At 38.8% G+C, this 21,823-nt stretch overlaps 1 protein-coding gene across 1 annotated transcript in view; it reads right to left on the reverse strand.

The window, feature by feature from the left end:
* The window catches only part of CNTNAP2 (contactin associated protein 2), a 1,058,280-nt gene that overhangs the window by 704,893 nt on the left and 331,564 nt on the right, over window positions 1–21,823 (reverse strand). The window lies entirely within an intron of this gene.

A 21,823-nucleotide genomic window follows, 5' to 3' on the forward strand; every position in this document is an offset into this window, starting at 1 on the left:
GTGACAGACTGGCACTCATGATGTACTAAATGTACCAGCTCTGTTGCTAACATAACAAAGCTAGCCAGAGGGGCGAACAACTTAATAGAGCCAGTGTCAACTGCCTCCACACACAGAACCACACCGCTTTAATTTAATTTGATCTCATTTAGGGCAGTGGAAAACAATGTGTTCAGAATCCTTAGTTTTTCAATTTGTGAGCATGTTAGAGGAATATATGTATACATATACCTATACGTGTGTATTTATGTTCTATATACACATACAGATATACATACATATGTATATAGATACATATATAGATATCTTTGCCTTGAACACACCAGGATCCCATACGGGCGCCGGTTCGATATACCTATGTATATCTGTATATATGTATATGTGTCTGTATATATACGTATATACATACATAGATACATAGATATCTATGTATGTATACACATATGTATGTATATATATACATATGCATGTATATCTATATGTGTATATACACACATACATATACAATTTAAAATTTGTAAGTTAAGAGCTGTAGTAACTCCAAATTTACAAACATATTCCATACCACATATTAATTCATTATATCTTTTGTAAAATGCATCAGTTATGTCATGTGTAAATTATAAATTAAAATTCAAAATTTATGGATATCACTTTTAAACTGTTAAATCAGACATTTGGAGTGTAATTTTTTTCCTGTGTTGCATCAGTGGTGAATTTAATTGTGGAAAACTCTTTTTCCCTAATATCTTTTGCAGTAGTCACAAATACACATTAAAGGTGAGCCCCAAAGAAACTGGGTGCGGTGGGAGAGGCAGGATTAGAGTATGGCACATTAAGCCACCACCTGCCAATCTTGCATCTCATATAAATGCCAGTTTGAGTTCCAGCTGTTTCACTTAAGGACCAACTCCCTGCAAATATGCCTTAGAACACAATGGAGGATGACACTTGGGGGAGCCGTGGACAAGGGTCTGGGCTCCCAATTTTCACAGGGAACAGCCCTGAAGTTCGCAGCCATTTAGGAACCAGTGGCCAGAAGATGCCTCTCTCGGTCTCTCTCTCTCCCTCTGTAATTCCCCTTTCAAATAAATAAACAAATGAAAAATTTCAGGAAAGTAGAACTATATGTATGGATATATATATATATATATAGAGAGAGAGAGAGAGACAGACAGAGAGAGAGAGAGAGAGAGAGAGAGAGAAAGAGACAAAGAGGAAGATCTCCCATCTGATGATTCATTCCCCAAGTGACCGCAACAGCCGGTGCTGAGCCAATCCAAAGCCAGGAGCCAGGAGGTCTTCCAGGTCTCCCACGTGGCTGCAGGGTCCCAAGGCTTTGGGCCGTCCTCGACTGCTGTCCCATGCCACAAGCAGGGAGCTGAATGGAAAGCAGGGCTGCCGGGATTAGAACTGGTGCCAGTATGGGATCCTGGTGTGTTCAAGGCAAAGACTTTAGATGCTAGCCACTGCTCTAGGCCCCAGGACCTACTTTTTAATCCTGTCCTGCATCCTGGTGAGGCCAAGGAGCGTGAAGAGCTTGGTCATTAAGTAGAAAGGTAACAGAGACTCTGTGGCCGGTGTTTCATATGGCACTTCAGGGCTTGGGTGAGACCGGCAGAGTTCTACTCTGTCCATTTGCACTAACAGATGGGTTCCAGCCTCATAGTCTGGTCATCTTGAAATCAAGGGAGGCAAGAACTGGGAATAAGCTAACTGTCTCTGACCAATGGGGAGAGAGCAGTGGAATTCAATTGCCTCTTCAAATGAATATATGGTCTATGCACTAGAGTATTCACAAGTTCATGAGCTCTATCACAGATCTTGGACAGTGAAGTCTTGATAGAAGGCCCGGAATCTATACTTTTATCAGTTTGCTTAAGTGATGCTGAAACAAACCGTGATTTAAGAATCACTGGTTTAGAGAAAAACAAAAGAACACGAACACTTCAGACTCTGAACTGGAGGCAACCAAGTTCAGTGACTGAAGTTCGGAAAGCTCTTCCCTTCAGCTCCCAGAAGCACCCAGGAATTAATTTTCCAATAAAACCATCTTCAAAGAAAACTTTTGAACACATTCCAAGAAGTATAACAGGATTTAACCTTATATTAAAGGGTGGCTTGACAAGCAATAAAACAGGAAACTGGGTTTTCTCTCCCTGAAACTTCCTTAAGTGTAAACTTCATCTTTCCTTTTACACCTGGATCTAAGCCAGCTTAAGGTGCATCTGATAGATATGCGGACACAGACTGAATTGCACTCTTCTTACCAAATCATTTCAAAATCTGTGACTGGCATTAGACTCACCATCATTTGAGGCAGATAATAAAAGTATGGGGCGTAGATAAGTTGGGAAATGCAGCCCAGCTCAGTTGCTTTCTTTCAAAGCTACTATCAAGTGGTACGGTCAGTGTTGGTCTCGGGGTGGGACTCTTGTGTATTATACACAGATTATATATCTAGTGCTGATTACCTCAGGCTTGTCCTTTGATGAGCAAGAATCATCCAATACATTTTTTTTTTTGGCCTCAAAAAGCTAGTATGCAGTAACTCTCTATTGCTGTTTCTTCGACATGGTGGGATCCTAAATTAGATGTTGGGTGTTAGAAAGCTTCCTGTAATAAAGTTGACTATTGAAGAATATCTCATGGTTAATTAGCTAGAAAGTAAAATGATGTAACTATATTCAATGCAAACATTGTCAGAAAACATTATAACAAGTTCTGAATGCTTGCAGCAAAAATAGGGGTGTGTGGACCGAGATGTGAATAGAGAGCATCATGGGCTAAATCGAGCAATGTGTTGTCATGCTAGATTATTCAAATACTATACTGACACTTCAGGAATTTACTCAAGTGATGGCAGCAAGTTCTCACTTGTGCAGATGTGTGAAGGGATAACATGCAGCCTCTAACATCAGGCATTTCAAAGTTCCAGGAATGACTTATAAATGGATGATCTTAAAGGCTGAGTTCTGGTGCAGAAGAGGTGTGGGGGGGCAGAAACGGCTGGGGCTGGTGACTGGTCAGACTCCAGTGTCATAGACAACTGGCTTTAGGGGATGAGGATATGAGAATAGAACCCTCTTTTATAAGACATGCAGGAGGCAAAGCAAGACTGAGCTCATTGGAGGAGCCAGGCTTGGTAAAGGGATATGGCAATGCAGGCTTCAAAGATGTTCCTTCATTCAACCAACACTGATTACATGTCTATTGGGTACTCTTCCCAGTTCATTAGGAAATTTAATTGGTCCCGCAAAATGTTCTTGACTAACAATCCAGATGAGAAACTTCTTCATCCTGTGCATAGAAACTGAAGCCACAGTCAGGGGCCGTTAAGAAAAGCCTTAGTGAGAAGAATACACAGACAACACCGGGATGTATCACTATTGAAGCCAAGTGCAGCGAGCTGAGTGCACGGAGGGAGAAGCAATGGGTTGAATAAAAACAACTCAGATGGAACTCAATGGAACAAAAGCTGCTTCCAGATAGAGAAAACCACTGATAAGAAAAAGGGACGTCCCTTTTATGGACATTGTTACTGGCGTGCCTATCTGGAGGTGTTGGAGGAGAGCAGACATGGTGGAGGAGGGACAGAAGCCACCAGGAAGAGTTTATCACGCAGGAATGAGTGTAAGAGAACATGTCCTCAGGCTGCTTGATTATGCTTCCAAGAAATCTTGGGTGTCACAATTTTTAAACATGTTACTTCCACTGTTTTCCATAGCCACACACTTCAGCATTCTAACTCAGTATTTTTTATAACTTATTTATATACAATGAACATGTTTTACAGTACAGGTTTAAGAGCACAGTAATGGCTTCCACCCTATGGCCCCCTCCTGCTCGTGTTCCCCTTCCAGTCATGGCCTACTTGGAAACCTAACTTTGCTCTAATCAAAGTGATTCCATTTCACATTCTCCTGCCGGCTGCTGAACAGGATGTGGCACTCAACACAGAGCACCAGACTAGCTTACTCCAGACAGCCTCAACTGAAAATCCCCTTTGCTTTTCAATCCAGATCACAGCCTTCTGAGTAGCCAGGACAGCCTTCACCACAGGGGCTAATCAAAAAGGCTTTCACCCCACGTAGACCCCAATATGGGGGGGCAATCATCCAGCACGACCTGCAGTGCAATCTGAAGCAGGCCAACCAATCCTTGTGTGCCCCAGGACACTGTTTCACAGGGCGCACAGTGGAGGAGGCAAGAGCGGGGAACAAAAAAGAGCCAGTCATCCATTGGATAAAAGCCTCCTAGCTCTGTGGCACCTCCTTTCTGCAGAGCTGGTCTGCTCTCTCAGCAGTAAGGCTTGCTTTGACTATACAATTCTCTGGGCTACACTCTTTGTTTCCATTCGAAGAGTCCCAAATCAAGGCCTCCAGTGTCTATACTTGCCGGAGAAGCCAGGCAACAGGACCAGGCTACTCCCTCCTCAACCTCAGTTTACGTCATTATGTTACACACAAGTCACACCTTCACGCACATCTCATGGAATTTTAAAACATCATTAAAAAAAAAAGATCAAGGGCATGATCAAAGTTGTTCAAAGGAGGTATCCAAATGATGAAATGAGTACACCGGAGTGATTACTGTCTGCTCTCCCTGACAGCCCTGTGCTGTCTGACCGAGCAGCCTTCCATGGTTCCAGTGTTTGGTCTGTCTTTAGCTGCTGCTCCTACTCTGTAATCATGTTAACAATTTTTTATCACAGAGAGAGAAAAATTTAATCAGAGGGCTCATGACTTGCCCTGAACTAAGGCCTATTCTGGCCCCACATTCTCTTTCTCCTTATCTTTCTCGATTACTCCCCCCCAGGCTGCGGTAATGCTGAGTGATACTTGAAGCAGTTCTCAGGGGGCTCTGTGCTAACAGGGGGCGGGAGCGAGTGACACCTTCCCATTACAGGGGCTAATATGGAGCCCTTTGATTCTGATCTTTCAGGACCGGCAAAAGATCCATTTGTTAACTCTGACTTTCCCCAGAAGACATGGCAGAAAAGTGGCAATGATTCTGATGTGCAAAAGCTTTTACTGAGTGTTACTTTTAGATGTCTTTTATGACCTACAACTCCACAGGCTACACAATACTTTATAGTAGCCGGGACTACACTATTTGCAGGTCATTTGTTTGGTAATCTACAACATTCCATTAAAACGAGTTGGAAAAACAGAAAGATTAAGACCATGGATACACTTTTCCCCATTTAAATAAATCTTTTTGCCCTTTTGCATTGTTTCTAACCCTTAAATCCTCACAGATTTGGAACGGAGTGTTGTAATTGCTGGAAATAGCCACGAATTTTATAGAATAATTGCCTCTATTTAAAGACATAGATTAGTGTATGTACTACATGGTGTGGCTTAAAAGTAATAAAATAGATTTTTGTATGTTGCTTTCGGAAACCATTCTCATTATTTTAGTCATACATTGTATATATGTATGAGCATGGTAACATTTTATAGTTTGAAGCTCCTTTATAGTTTTGTGAAGTTACAAAATAATAGAATTAATTGCTTTGAATTTTGTCATTTTGCACTGGGCAAATATTGATTTCTTTCCCAACACCTTTAATTTCTAATGGAGCTTGAAATTAACTTTGGATTTTAATTCTATTTTATTCTAGGTTTGTACGTCAGGACCATTAATAACATCAGGAGAGTGCTGAGAGAAGTATTTCTGAGCCAGGAGCCCACAGGGAACTTGGTAGCATCTTGGATCTCAACTTTCACAGTAAAGGCGGATATCTGAGTGCAGGTGTATATCACATTTGTATTTCATACAGAAGTAAACAAGTGAAAAATGATAGCCAGTAAGTGCCCAGCATCTAGTGTTCCGTGGAAGTTGGTTATCATGCTAGTGTATGTGCGCACACGCGTGTGTGTGTGTGTGTGTGTGTGTTGGGCAGTTCCAAATGGTCAGGGTGGTAACTAGGGACATATGACCACTAATGAACCAACTATGGAAAAAAATATTTATGATTCACAAGGACACAGGCTTTGGTATTAAGGAAAAGAATATATATGTGTGTGTCTGTATATAAAGTAAGTAGGAATTTGGTTAGTACTATAAAACCTTTTCAGTAATTTTTGGTAATACAAAGCAATGTGTTTTAACAGAATTCGCATGCTATTTGCCTCTGAGGTCTCAACATTTTCTTAAGTTGTTACACACATCCCTTGGAGACCCATGTTTCCACATACACGTCTTGGCAAAGTGAAGGCCCCTGTGTTATCTTCCCAGGCTTTCTGGACTGGCTCCCCCAGCGGCTGCTGTCACACTGATGTGTGCAAGGGTTACTGATGGGAAACTGTGGTGTGTGGCTCCTCTAGAAGGTCTGCTAATATCTGCTCTGGCTTCCTGGGAGCACCTCCTCAGCTCTAAGCTCTGGGAGTCTTCAGTGCTCTCTGCCAGAAGACAGAATATCTAACGAGAAAGCATAGGTTTCACAAAATACACCGTGGACAGTCTGAAGTCTTGCCTGTCATCACTCTGAACTTCAGTATTTCCTTTTAATCTGTGAAATAGAATGATATCTTCCTTATACGCAAATTTTTAAAAAATGTAAAATTCAATTATCAACACATTTCCTCTCTGTCCTCAACAATGTTCTTACAACCTCCAGAGGACATTCAAAATTAACAATGCAACACGCCCGGGGCTGGAGCCATGGCATACCGAGGAAAGCCACTGCCTGTGGAGTCTGTACCTCCTACACACGGCATTTTCATTCCTGGGTGCTCCGCCTCTGCTCCAGCTCCCTGCTAATGTGCCTGGGGAAGCAGTGGAGGACGGCCCTGGTGCTCTTTGCCCTGTACCTGTGTGGAAGCCCCAGAGGAAGGTCCCGGATCCCGGTTTCAGGCTGACCTAGCTTCAGCCTTTGCAGCCATTTTGAGAGTGAACCAGTGGGTGCAAGAACCCTGTCTCCATCTCCTCTTCTTGTTCTCTGTAGTTCTTTCAGATAAGCACATTTTTATTCGAAATGTAGATATAGAGACAAGGAGATACAGAGAGAAAGCTTTGCCATGGGCCCATTCACTCCCCAAGTGGCTGTAATGGCTGGAGCTGAGCCAAACTGAAGCCAGAAGACAGGAACCTCCTATGGGTCTTCCACACAGGTACAGTGTCCAAGCTTTGGGCCATCCTCTACCACTTTTGCATGCCACAAGCAGGGAGCTGGATGGAAGATGGAGCAGCCGGAATATGAAACAGCACCCATATGGGATCCAAGCACATGCGAGGCAAGGACTTCAGCTACTAGGCTATCACACCCAGCCCATAAACATATATACACACACACACACACACACACACACACATTCTATCTATCTGTATATATATAAATTAACACACAAAGAATGATAAACAGGTTTTGTGAAATATGTGAGAACACTTGATATTGGGCCACAAAATTTACATTCTCAGAAGTAGCACTGTGAGCAATGAATTTGGAAAAATAAGTATAATACCCATATCAGAGAAGAGTACACACTTGGTGCAATGGTAAAATACAGTTTGTAATACTAACACTCTACACATCAGAATGCAATGTTCACTACTGATGGTTTTACCTTCCTCCTACTATACATCCAGTGAGGCAGGTTCTAGATTCATAGCTGGGTCCTTATCACTCATGCGAGACACCTGGATTGTCCTGGTGTCTTGATTTTGGCTGCAGTCCAGTTCTGACTATTGCCTGACATTGAAAGAGGGAATAAGCTATTAGGAACCCCTTCTGCATATTGGTCTCTCTCCCTGAAGGCTGTATGCTTCTGAAATAGCATAAATAAATGAATACAATGTTAGCAAGTCAATACCTGAAAACTCATATAGATACTCATTTCTACTGAGTTTTTTTGAAAATAAAAACAGAAATTGCTTCTATGTAACCGAATGTAAAGATTTGTTTTTAATTTACAAGACTGTGTGCAGATGACAGACTTTAGACACAGCAGGGATGAGGAGAGAGAACTCTGGATGGGTTCTGCGGAATGGCATTAGCAAGGGAAAGGGGCATGAAGGCACAGGAGACACAGCATAGGAAACATGAACATGCATACTGCAAAAAATTAAAGAGTGTCCTGCAAAAATTACACCCATGGAAAGTGAAAGCAGGTGACGAAAAACCCTCCCGAGAAAGTTCAGAGTTTCTACAGCCTTATCGACAACTTGATTTCGGACTTGTAAAGCTAAAGGTGTAAGTGGCAGGAGCGTGGTCGCTCGTCCTATCAGCTCTAGAAAACAACCCCTTAGCATCTTGTCCCTGTGAACTGTAAGGGAAAAGGCCCAGGGGTACCTCTCCCCGAACTACTACTTCCCTACGCCTTTCTGACCATAAATAGAATCCTTGCCTCATAGTTCCCAGAAGCCAATTGTGTTGACATGGAAGCTGCTTTTTCATCTTTTCATGCTCTTTTCCTTTCAACATCTCTGAGGTGTAATTGGCCAGTAAAGTAACATAGAATATAGGTATATATTGAAAGTGCACAACATAATGACCTGATATGACATGTATATTTTAAAATGAGTACCACATTCAAGTTAATTAACATATCCATCACCTTACATAATTACCTCCTTTGTTTAAGAACATTTAGGATATACTTTTCAAGCAAGTTTCAAGTGTACAATGCATTTTTATCATCTGTGGTCAACAGGCTGTATACTGAACCTCATAACTTAACTCAGAACTGAAAATTTCTACCCTTTGATCAACATTCCATTTCACGCACTCTCAAACCTCTGAAACCACCATTATTTTAGTGTTTCTGTGCTTTAACAGGCTTTATTGTCTTTAGCCAATTCTTTTTCTGTGGAGCGGACAATTGGCTTAGCGGTTAAGATGCCAGCTAAGATACCTCCATTCTACAGCTGAGTGCTTGGATTTGAGACCCTATTCCACCCCTTAATACCAGTGTCCTGCTTCTGACTGCCCTGGGGACAGTAGTCACGTAGAAGAATGAACATCACGCATGAGAGAAATCTAGATAGATTTTTCTAGATCCTGGCTTCAACCCCAGCCATTGTGGTCAAGTACACAGGAGCTCTGCCAGCATTGATGCTTCAATAATTACAGTCACAAGTATTTAAAAAATTCTCCATGTGAAAGATATTATACTGTTTCTCTCTTTGCTTGACTCACTTCCTTCTCTTTGCCCAGTGCCTTCTTGCTCAAAAATATTGTTTCAAATGTGAGAATTTCCTGTTAAAAATGGCCCAAAATATTCCATTATACTTGAAACATTTTGTTTATCCCTCTTTCCATCAATTCACCATTTGTTTTCCTATCTCGCCTAGTGTGAATAATGCTGGAAATGAGCGTGGAAAGGCACGCGTCTCCTACAGATATGGATTACATTTTAACAACTGTATGGGAGTTATATTTTTAATATTTATGCATTTAAAATGTTTTTATCATGTTTATTTATTAGACACCAATTTTTTTTTACTGGAAATACAGTTTGGGAAATGTTTCTCCCATTCCGTATGTTGTCTTTCCATTTCTTAGATGATATCTTCAGCTGTATAAGATTGTAATTTCAGCACAGCCTTTCTTGGTTATTTTTCCATTTGTTGCCTGCACTTTTAGAAACTGCTATACCGAAACTGCTATCAGATCAAGGTCAAGACATTTTTGCAGTGTGTGTGTGTGTGTGTGTGTGTATGCACACATATTATATATACACAAAACTTGTGTATACATATGTATATACAAATTATGCACATATACAAAATCATGTATAGCATATATGTGTAATCATATATATACATATACATGCATATAACCATATATATATATAATTTTGCAGTTTCGGTCTTTCATTTAAGCCTTTAAATAATTCATTTTGTTTTTGTTTTTATAAGTGATACAAACAGGGTTCAGTGGATACTCCATTTTGCAAACACCATTTATGCAAGAGACTTTCTTTTTCTTTATAAGTATTCTTGTCAACTTACTGAAGAATAATTGTGTTATGTGTGGGTTTATTTTTGAGCTTTTTTCTTGTGCTGTTGTATTTGATTTTATTTTAGCACCATGGTCTTTTGAGTACAATTGATTCGTAATGTTGTTTTACATGAGGCATTATGGTATTCTGGATTTATTCTCATTTCTCCATTGTTTTGACTAGTCAGAATCATTTCAGTTCCATAGATTTTTTGGATTTTTAAAACAGTATTTCACAAGAAGTCATTTCCTAATTTTCTTTTCCTATGGTGGAATCAGTTACAAAATGTTTGGAAGTGTCAGGATGTTTTGTATACAGAACTAACTTATCGTAAACAAACTGTTACAGAACAAATGTCAGGCACATGATGTAATGAAGGAAAAGGTATTCTTTGATTAGCAAAAGGGATTTTATGTTAAGATGTTGTATCCCCCAGGAAGACACTCCATCAAATCACAGAGTACCTTGCACATTTAGAATCTAAGAAAACTATACTTACAGTTGTTTGATAGGTGTGGGATTTTTGTTCCATGTGGTACATGCATGCTGATGCATAGGTCATCATTATAGTTCACATCACAAAAATTTGTTTACCAGCTACTGAGTTCCGAGGTTGGCATTTATGCTTAAACTTGAAAGAAAAATGTTCATTTCCCTACAATAGGCAGTGGAAAACATTGTTGCTTATTTTAAGGTAGCAAGGTTACTGATGACATGCATGGATGTTTGTATAAATCATAACTCAATGAATGTCTATTATTCATTTGATTTTCACGTGACTTCTATCTAGTCTGAAAGTGAATGAATGTATTTACCTGTTGAGTGTAAGAACTGTTGATGATATATCCAAGATTTGCCAGTCTATTGTGCACTGATTTAAGTTTCAAATCATCCATAATGTTCTATTGTTATATTTTAATAGCCAATGTAATATCTTTGTCATTGCTGATTATTAATGGAGTGCTTTTATTCGTATAGAAGGAAAAACAGTTACAATGATTATAAAGTGTTTAGACTCCAATTTTTATCTATAAGCTGTTCTCAGAGAGACAATATATGAATTATTCCTGCTTACCATTGGATTTTAAAAATCTTACTCTAAGTTTGCCAAGAAAAAAAAAAGTTCTGTTCTATGCTCCTAAGTCTATTGGTTATATAGAAGGAAGTAAATGAAATCATCTTTAAAAATAAATGACAACTTTTTGTATTTTGTTTACATCATCTTTGTAGGGTACATTAGGATACTTGCAATCCAAGTATCAAAACGTTCTCTCTTCTCTCCACAAACATTTTACCAACTGCTCACACATATCATCTCTCTCCACTGCTTTAAGCTTCCCCTCTTAAATGAAAGGTTGTAGGTAACCACACACTTGAGAAAAGAGCCATAGGGAAATCCAGAAATCAGGCTTATCACAATTGACCTAATAAGATTGTTGAAGGTATCATTTAACCTTTAAACACATCATCACATCCATATACACTTCCAAATATACGTGAAATTTCTCCTTCTCAGAATTTGTAGATTTGTTCTTATTGTTTTCAAATCAATGGGCAACAAGCTCATCTTCCTATCTCTCAACATGCAACTTAGTTTACTTTTAAAAGCTAAGTATTCCCAAGATTCAAGCACAGTTTTCCCCTTGGTGTCCTCATTAAGAAACCACAATGAAAACAGTTTTCTTAGGCTAATCAATAGGGAGACTGCTGGAATCCAAATGATCTCAGCATGAAAACCACACTTGGTGTGGATTAATTTTTTTTTATTGCCTCATGTGAAATTTGAGTTAATCAAGCATCATTGTGGATCCATTTCTTGGTTAAGTAACCGCGTGTGGGAGCATCTAAGGGCAGGTATTCCTTTGTTTCTTCTCCAGATAGGAAGCACTTAGTAAGGAAGAGAACAGTGGTGATGAGTGGGAAAACATACTATTTGAGTTAAAACTGAAAATCTTATTTCAAAGTTCCCTAGGATATTTTTAGTATAGCAAATTATTTGAGTCCAATCCGAACATGTTTTCCTATGTTCAGGGTCTTTCAATATCTAATCTACATGTATTAGGAATGTGGGGGAATATTTTTATTAATAAACATTCGTCCTTGAATGCTACTAGTGACTCAAATGTTTCTCAACAAAATTCACTTTCATATTCCTGCCTTATGAATCAGCACGGAGCATTACTGTTATTCCCATAATCTGTGTTCACTCACAAAGCTAGCCTATGCTGTCAAAACTAAACTTGGCAAATCTGACCTCTATTCAGGCAGCGACACGGAGGTCAAACAGAAGCTGTGACGCAGGGCTGACACTAGATTATATCCGTTAGTAAAAAGCCGAAGCAATGTCACCAGCATTGGATGGAGCAGCACTGACTAGACTTGCCCTGTAGTCACTTGCTTGCCACTTGTTGAGCTTCTTCTCTCTGCCCTCCTGCTCTCCAGCACCCTATTACATGGCTGACTTGGTGGGCACTTAGCCACACGGTCAGCTGAAATGAAAGGCATTCTCTAAAACTGCTCACTTTCTCTTCTGGGACCATAACCACGGGTCATAGGGGCCCCAATAATAAGTTGGCAGTGAGTGTTGCTCCCTGGAGTTTGCTATCTGCCTTTCTCAAGGACATCTAATGTGTAAATCCCACATTCAGTTCTGCCGTGCAGCAAGAAGGCGCGTCTTTGTGACTAAGAATCTTTCCTGTGCAAGCTGACTTCCTTGTACTCTAACATAGTTAACCTAACAGTCAACCTATTCAAAAGAATATAAAGGGAAAGGTAGTACTTTTTGACAGCAAATTGACAAAACAACAAATATTGTGCTGATCACCTTATTTCAGACAGTTAAAGAATTTGTAGGAAAAAAAAATGGCGGGGTGGGGTGTGTTTGTTTCCTAGCAGCTCATCACTTGAGATGAACGTATTCCACGTCAGAGTGTTACTTCGAATCATAGCTGCTGCTTCTGGTCTAGCTCGCTGCTGACTCACATTGCAAGTAGTAGATGGTATGATCACACACTTGAGCTTCTGCCATTCGCGTAGGAGACGCAGATGGAGTTTCTGGATCCAGTCTGGCCCAGCCCCAACCTATTGCGACCATTCAGAAATGAACCAAAGATTCTCTTTCTCACTCCCTCAGTCCCTCAGTGTGATGCTGAAATAAATAAATAAGCAAATCTTAAAAAAAAAGACTTTTATGCCCATTAGTCTTATGCCAGAACAAAACATACAAGCTTTGGAATATTTCTGAATTTCAGTACAGTGTGAACAGAAAGAATGTTCCCATCCAGAGATTTTTTTTTTTTATTCAATTCACTGGATGTCTTCGTTTAGCCCTTTCCAGTGTGATTAAGGATATTTACATGACTTGACAGTCCAGATAGGCTTAACTGATATTTTGACTGACTTGGCTAGTGACAGAAAATATCATTAGGGTATGTTGATATCTGCTAATGAGTAATGACAGCATTTTCGGAGTTGCCAACCATCTCCAGCATTTGGCGCTCGCATCTGTGATGGCGAGAAAGGTCTTATAAGAGTAGGTTAGACATATTTTGGAAAAGAAGCTTAGAAACAAAATTATAGGATGATATCCAGGGACTGAAAATCAGGCATCATTTGATTGACTTACTTGAAAATAAATAAAGTTCTTTACGCAATCCTATATTTTTGTGTATAGTATTTTAAAGTTTTCAAGTTAGATATCTCACTGAAATTTGAAAAAGTCAGATATAAGAATGTCCAAAATGTTAACCCTCAAATTTATTTGGAAGGGGCCATCTTTGCCATCTTTGCTCAGGGTGTGAGGCTACTCTTTCTGGTGAGTTCTGCCTGCTCTGATCCTGATCCATGTGGGAGATCAGGATGGCATTCCTGCCTCCTGACAATAGCCTCACCCACATCTGGCTGCTGTGGCCTTTTGGGGAATAAACCAGCAGATGGAACATCTCTTCTCCATTCCTTTCTCTGGTCCTGTCACTCTGAAGCCCTCCTCCCTAATAGCCCTGCTGATCACATAAGTAAACACACTTTAAATTTCTTTTCTTAGAAACTTGCTATATTTTCTACATGGCACTGTGTTCCTTAATGGCTATAGTCATTTTACCAAATATTGCAGGAGGAGTTTATGTAGGTGGATAAACAATTTTACTCCTGTCTCCAATACTCTGAAATATAATCAGTATTCTTTTGCCAGTAGGAGTGGAAAGGGGGTGGAAAAAAAAAAGCAAAGTACAGCAATATCAACAATGTAATGAATGAATAGAATTTCTGTTCATTGTGATATTGTGAAAGATAAAACATCAACAAGAAACAGCAAAACCCCAAGAGCCAATAAGTTATTCTTTAGATTTGATTCATGTAAATAGTGAAATATCATGAGACTCATTACTTGGGAGCTGTTTCCTGGAGAGCACTTGGCATGCATACTCGGGTGTCTTGATTTCAGAGGAATAAATTTCACACCAATGGATCACAGCAGGAAGAAAATCCTGAAGGGAGGATGTTTCTCATTCTATCAGATTTATGTTAACAATCTCAGAATCATCCCAATATTAGCTTTGGTGCCCATGATTTGGTTCTGCAGAGTTGAAGGATGTTTTTTCAAGAGAAAAAAAAATTTCAATCACTATTCAGTAAAACAAACAAAAACCACATGGACCATTGAATCAGGGACATGAAATAAGCCAAATGACTTTTCTAGTTCTCTCAGCATTTTTTTGATAGTTCCACTAGTCTCTTGTTGTCAAGAATAATTGACAGCCAATATCTCATGATGGGATAATTTTTTTTATCATTAATAATCTTACTTTTTCTAAAAGATATAAAGTATTATACAGTACAAAGAATGAGAGAGGAGACTTACTGATTAACAATGGAACAGGACAGAAAACCAGCCCTGCTGAAAACATTTTCATTTGCAGGGTTTGCTACTTTTCATGGTGCCAGTTATTTTATCATGACCCATTCAAGTTATCAGACTTCATGCAGGTCACACTACTAGTTAACAAAATTTCCTGCTTGTTTAACAATGGATTCTGCTTCTCTGAAGAGACTCCAAAGGAACTTCAATGTCAGTGCGATGTGGAGGGGTTGAAGGCCAGTGTCCCTCACTAGCCCAGCCCACCTGCTCAGCTCTGCACTGTCAGTTTCTTGGCTGGTCCACTGTCTTCACAGGATCACCTTGACAACCGTGACTCTCATCGGTTGAGAATCAGCCATGATGTAGACACTCTGTTTCAACATTTCACAAACCATCTGTGCCTGTCACAATTACACTGGCAGGCACAGACTGAACAAATTGAAACTGTCTTTGAAATGTAGGAAATCCTGCATATCACATGTGTCAACTTTTTAAAGTTTTGCTATGGGAAAATGAGTGACTAGTGCCAATATGAAAGCAAAATTTAGTGTTGTGAGAAATTCAATGAATCGAAGGGGCGTATTTGCTATTTTAAACTCTCATTCTTATTTTTGTTTGAGTAAATGCAATTCTTCTCGATATTTCTTTCCTTATCTTCCAATTAAAGTGAACATATCCCTTCATCTTCTTTTTCCTTAACTCAACTTGACAATCGAAAAGAGATGGGTGTTTGCTATTCCCTTTCCTCTTCACTTTGAACTTCGTGTAAGGCATTGACTGGGATTCAAACTACAGGGCAGTTTGATGAATAATGCCAACTCCCTCCTGACCTAGCCCTGGCATGATAAAGCTCTGGGCCATTCATGGGATAACAGCTTGTCTCTACAGCATACTGCTTTTTAGTATGCATTTGCAGACCAACTTTTTTCAAAGGCTCAAAGAGAAAGACATATTTTTGAAACTACTAAGAGTCTTTGTAGCACTAAAATCAAATCCTTTCCTTCTGTGTTTAATCTTCGCCATCATTCCAAAGCAAGGCTTGAAAGAAGGGATTAATTTCAAATTTTGTCTGCCTTAGAAATGTCAAGGTCCTTTGCCTGTGTTTTCCAAATGACCCGCGCTATTTTAATCCATTGTAATTTATTTGGTTGTAGCTGAAAGATAGAATGGCCTTTAAATTCCCTCTGAACATTTCCACACTGCTAGCACTTTTCTTCTTTCCACTTCGCTTTTATCTGCAGACACTAGGTGAAAATGTGAGTAAAGGAGCTGCTACTATGATTATTTCTTCTTGTAATAAGTGTGATTTCAAACATGACACCACTTGTCATTGTTTTCCTTGCCCAGAGCTACAACTCTCACAAGGAATTTATTGTCTGGAGTAAACATACAAGTGAGCCATGGCTTTTACTATTGTAGTTGTACATATTCTATGGAAAGTTGGACACTCGACCCATTATCACCAGGGGGCTCACTTCTCCCTCATCATTATTTCTTCCTGTGTATTTGGCAAGGAAGGGAAACACACACACACACACACACACACACACACACACACACACACACACACAAATAAAGCAAATACTTAGAGAACATAATGTGAAAAGGTAAATCAATCGCTTAAAATTGCAAAGAGCAATGATATTCAGTTTCATGAGTAAGAGATGTGCTCTCTACCAGAGATTGGTTTTGATACTCAACTCTGGCTCCCAGCTCCAATTTCCTGCTAGACTCTGGTAGTCAGAGATGATATTATTCTAGATGAGTTCCTGCCTGCTGCAGGAAACGCATGCATTGTGTCCCCAGCTCCTCGCTTTGGCCCCAGACCAGTTGTGCTGCTGCTGCAGACATTTCAATGGAAGTAATTTCTCTCTCATTCTGTCTCTCTTTATTTCTCTGCATATCACATAAATAAGTTAAACATTTTTATTGCAATAATTTTAGCACAAAATATTTAGTAATAGTTTCACATTAATATTTTCCATTGTCTGTAAACATTAAAACGTTCAAGCTAGACTATCATAGGTAAGCAACTGGTGTAATTTATCTGTAGTTTATATTTCCAATGAATCACAAATAAGAAAATAATGAAGGTTATATATTCCTTACATCAATGAAAGTAAGCTTTGCGGGGGCAGATCTATTTAATACAGCATCTTAGAATTCTTTTCCTCTTCACTCCTACACTCATGCCTGGGCATCTAATTATGGATTGAATGGTGCCAGTTCTTCTGTTGATCACTGAGGAAAACTAAGTGTTGTTAGCAATTCACAAGGTGCTGTTCCACAGACCCTCCTGACGGTGCGAGGTGCACTGTGCATTGAGTTAGATCATGCTTTAGAATGAAATCAGACACAAAACCGGAAGAATCTGGTATACTTAATAAAAATGGATATTCTGCCTACTTAATGCCCTCTCCACATTAGAATAAATAAACTTACAATCGGCACATAAATCATTCAGTGTACCATTACATTTGCTAATAAAATCATGTATCTTTTCAGTCAACTTTGGTTTAAATGTCAAGATACACCCTGAAGTTTGATTTGGTATGGAGATATTGTCCACGTAAAGAAAGATGTCCATCAGTGCTCAGTTGGCTTACGTGATTATGTTCAGAAAAAATAAGAGTTTTGTTTGAGACTTTGTGGCAGAAAATTCCTTAATAACACCGTGTTCTAAAATGTGAGAACACTTTGACATATCATATTCACTGAAAGCTCAAAAGGTTATTTAAATTCAGAGGGGTTAAGTGATTCTTCCAAGAGACATAGTCCAAGACAGTATGAATGCGATAACAGGAAGAACGAATGGAAATGATTAAATATGTCTTGACTCACTGCTGCCAGTAATCTGTGGTGTGTACTGGAAGATCTGATTTCACCTTGTATGAATCAGAGCAAAATTGACACTAAATACTGTGACCGAAATGCTTGAAGAAAAAGACTTCAAAAACTATGGGGGGGGGCAGTCATTGTCTTAGAATTATGAAAGCTCAACTGAACAGTGAGATTGGCTATATACTGCAAGGATTGTTGGTATCAGGACATCTGATTCAAGCCGTAAGTGTCTTTCCCTATCCATAATGTCCCTATTGCAAGAACACACACGTAAAATTACATGATCATCCTCAAATTTTATACAGTGTGAAGCAAGATTTTTTTGGTATTCATTTCCTATACATATCTATAAATATTTTAGAAGGGTTAAGTCACCCAGCACATTATTGAACTGTCCCCAGTGATCTAAGCTATAATTTCTCCTGCAATTTACCTTGCTATTGCTACTCTGTCTACAAAAGTTTCAAGAAAATGCATATTCTGTAAAAAATAAACTGAGTTTCAAACTTTTTACACCAAAATAAATTTAATTCAATTTTTTACATTTTAAAATACTCTCAGATATGCTAACAAATTCTTTTGATGTACAATATCTTTAATGGACCATCATCTGCTTTAAACACTGTCTAAAATATGTAGATTTCACGGGCCAATACACTGAATTCTTTAAAAAACAAAACCCTTCAATTTCTCCTTAGAATGCACCCCATCTTGTGTTCTTTTTCCGCTGCCGACAATCTGTCTACCTTCCTTTAATCCTTATACAATCTTTACTCACTTTCCAGAATCTTCAATGTCATACATTTTTATAAATGATATGCATTTAGGAGACATCGCGTGATACTATTTACATTCTGACCTTTGTGCATTCTTTCAATTCAGTACAGTCTCACTGAGAACATACTAAATGCTAACTTTGCAAAATGGTGCCTGAGCTGCACATTGGCCTCTTTCAGAGACGATCACTCTAGCAGACAGATGCTATTAAAGAATCTAGTGAATCCATACAAGAACATAACCATTCCTAGTGCTAAAACGGGGATGGGTTTATACATCTTAGAATTGTAATGTCTGACCTCATTGCAGGCTGACAAAGTTTTCTTGGAGATAAGTGAACTGAATTGAGTTCTCCTGGAGAAGAGGGCCAAGTGGGAAGGGAGGATATTTAAAAGTTCTCGTAGGGGTGAGGAATGGCAGGAAAGAAGGAATGGTGTTGGAGGATAAGAAACACATCCAAGTCTGACAGGAGGCCAAGCGGACTGCAGAGACGAACGGGAGGAAACAAGTTGAAAGATGTAACCATACTAGACAGGGCTTTGCAAATCACTTGAGCTTATAAATGAAGGATGGATTCCAATTCTGTAAGTGTACACACCTAGACTTTATCAGAGCTTCGTAGCATGATTCAAGGTAGATTTTGCATGTTTTTGAAGCAAAGTTCAAACTCCATGTCAACATCATATATGTGTAAATATTCGTAATTCCAAATGGAAGGCAACACAGAATTTTTAGTTTCAATAGATCTGTTTGTTTACACTGTAGGTTTGTGTGACTCTAACAGGATTATTTTTTCTTTTGAAATATTATGCTTTGAGTTAAATAACTTGGTTGTCACAGATTCTAAATAAAGAATGCAGGTTATGGACACCCACTGTACTTTTCTCAGGTGGAGTGAAAAAAATGCAGCATAATTTTGATCGAGATATTGGCTTAGAACAACAACCCCAGACATGTTGCAGCATGTTATAAATTTTCTTTAATTCTGGTTGGTAAAAGGTTTGCTTTTCAATTTTGTATGGCTGGCAATATAAGGATATGTACCTTCTTACTATTTCAGTGTTTTGAAATTCTACAATTTCAAAATTGGAAGAGATTTGCATAGGTAATACAGTTTTTGACGGTCACTACTACTAGAGACAATGACTATGTCTCATGGTAAGCTGTGGGTTTCTGCCTTAAGAAAAATATTTTCTCTCTGAATGCAGAGCTGAAATTCAGTAAATCTTAAATTCCTATACCAAACTTTGTGCCTCTTATCCGCGTAGTATGTTCATTATGCTCTTTGACCACTTAATTAGCAAAAATCATCCTATGACTAGATTGTTTCTGGAAAATTTTTTGCACATTTGGATATAGGGCCAATAATAATAATAATATAAATAATAATGAAAACTATGGGGAAATGTAGTGACATGCCAAGAGCAGAAAAATATTGGGGTGCACACTGTGATGTAGCATGTTAAACTATCAGGAGGCATGCCTGCATCTCCTGCTGGTGTGAGTCCCAGATACTCTGCGTTCAGGTTCATCTTCTTGCTAATCTGACAAGCCAGGCAACAACAATGACAAAAATAATCCAGTGGCTGGGCTCCAGTGATTCAGCTGGGAGACCCAAATGGCATTCCTGACTGTTGGCTTTTGCCCGGCCTGTCACAATATTGGGGGAAGGAAACTAGCAAATAGAAGATTTGTCTCTCCTTTCCACTCTGTCACTGTGTATTCAAAGAAAGAAATAGACCTTTTAAAAAAAAATACACTGAGGGCTTGGCAGTGTGGCCTAGTGGCTAAGGTCCTCGCCTTGATCCCATATGGCCACTGGTTCTAATCCCAGCAGCTCCACTTCCTCTCTGTCTCTCCTCCTCTCAGTATATCTGACTCTGTAATAAAAATGAAATAAATCTTAAAAAAAAAATACACTGAGTTATGAGTTAAGGGATGCACTTGTGAATTTGATGTACATCATTGAAAGGTGCAACTCTGAAATTGAAAGCATATGTAAAAAAGTAATATTTTATCTTTTATGTATGTATAATTATTTTTAAATTGATTATTCCATGATACAGTTCATACGCGCCAGGATTTCCTCTTCTTCCTTCCCAAATCTGCACCTTCTGCCACAAATTTCCCAATGTCATTACAATCGTATAGCACTTCACAATCTGTCATACGTCCATCATTCTGCTATTTAAGTGTATCCTGACATTATGGGCATGGACATTGGCAAGGAGTCTAGCGTCCTATTGTGAAGGTATATGCAACAGTTTCTTTGGGAGTCCATCTCTGGTCTGCAAGCAGAGATGTGCCCTGCATTGTATCTTCACATCTCTATGTGATAGTCTCCACTACACAGTCACTACACACTCCTGTGAATGAAAAGCCACAAAACAAAATCAACAACAGACAAGGAAGGTGTTTGATTTTCTTTTTCATTTCTTCAGCAACACATTGGCCATTCAGTGGCATGGTATTTTGATCTTAAGGAACATTTTGAGTATTGAGCAATAAGTTTAGAGACCTACTGGAAAGTGTTTCTATAGCAGTGAAAGGAAGGGTTTCAGGTATAATATGTAGTTTCACCTGCGTTAGAAATCCATTCAATACTTTGCAAATGTAAATCTGAAACAAGTCAATATGACAAGCAAAATACTCTACATGATCATTATTCTACATGCTTATTTTACTTTGTTGTGATCTCATGTTCACACAGGCCTTCTTTTGAAATGAATGAAGAAAAGATGGTTTATTTTGTGTTTAATGCAAAAGCACACCCAAGGGGGCCTTGACAAAGCTCATGGGAAATGCAGATTACGGAAAAAAAAACCTGCTTATGAATTTCAAATTCTGAGAGGCACATAGACACTAATGTGATATGTTATTAGAATGATGAGCAGAGATGTACAGGATAACTCTTTGTGCTAATATGCTTTAAGTCCATTCCTGTGGGCTTTAAAAAGAACTTTTTGCATTATATCACTCGGATTATGCTCGTGTTGCACTAGATCCTCCCAATTTTAATTAAATCATGAGAGTATGAAGAGACAGATCAAACCTTAAAGGTTATTAGGAAGCAAATAACCTTCAATGAACTAAAAGGTATGTTTCTCAAAATACAATAGTGTCAAATCAACCTTTGCTTGAATAATGAAAAGCGTTAATTTGACTTCTGTTTCTACACACACACACACTTGATGCATACAGAGAACTGCATTGTATTTTTCTTATCCTCAGTTTCACTATCCTATTATCAGAATATTTTGCTTTTTATTGTTTCCTTAAAGTGAAATGAAGAGAAATGAATCTGAGTAAAGGGTTTATACATTAATTTCACATTTTTCAATATGATAAGACCCGATTTAATCTCTTCCATTTTTCTCTCTTTCCCTTCCTTTACTTCCCCCCA

The sequence above is a fragment of the Ochotona princeps genome, chromosome 25, assembly GCF_030435755.1.
Source record: "Ochotona princeps isolate mOchPri1 chromosome 25, mOchPri1.hap1, whole genome shotgun sequence".
In the NCBI taxonomy this organism is placed as follows: Eukaryota; Metazoa; Chordata; class Mammalia; order Lagomorpha; family Ochotonidae; genus Ochotona; species Ochotona princeps.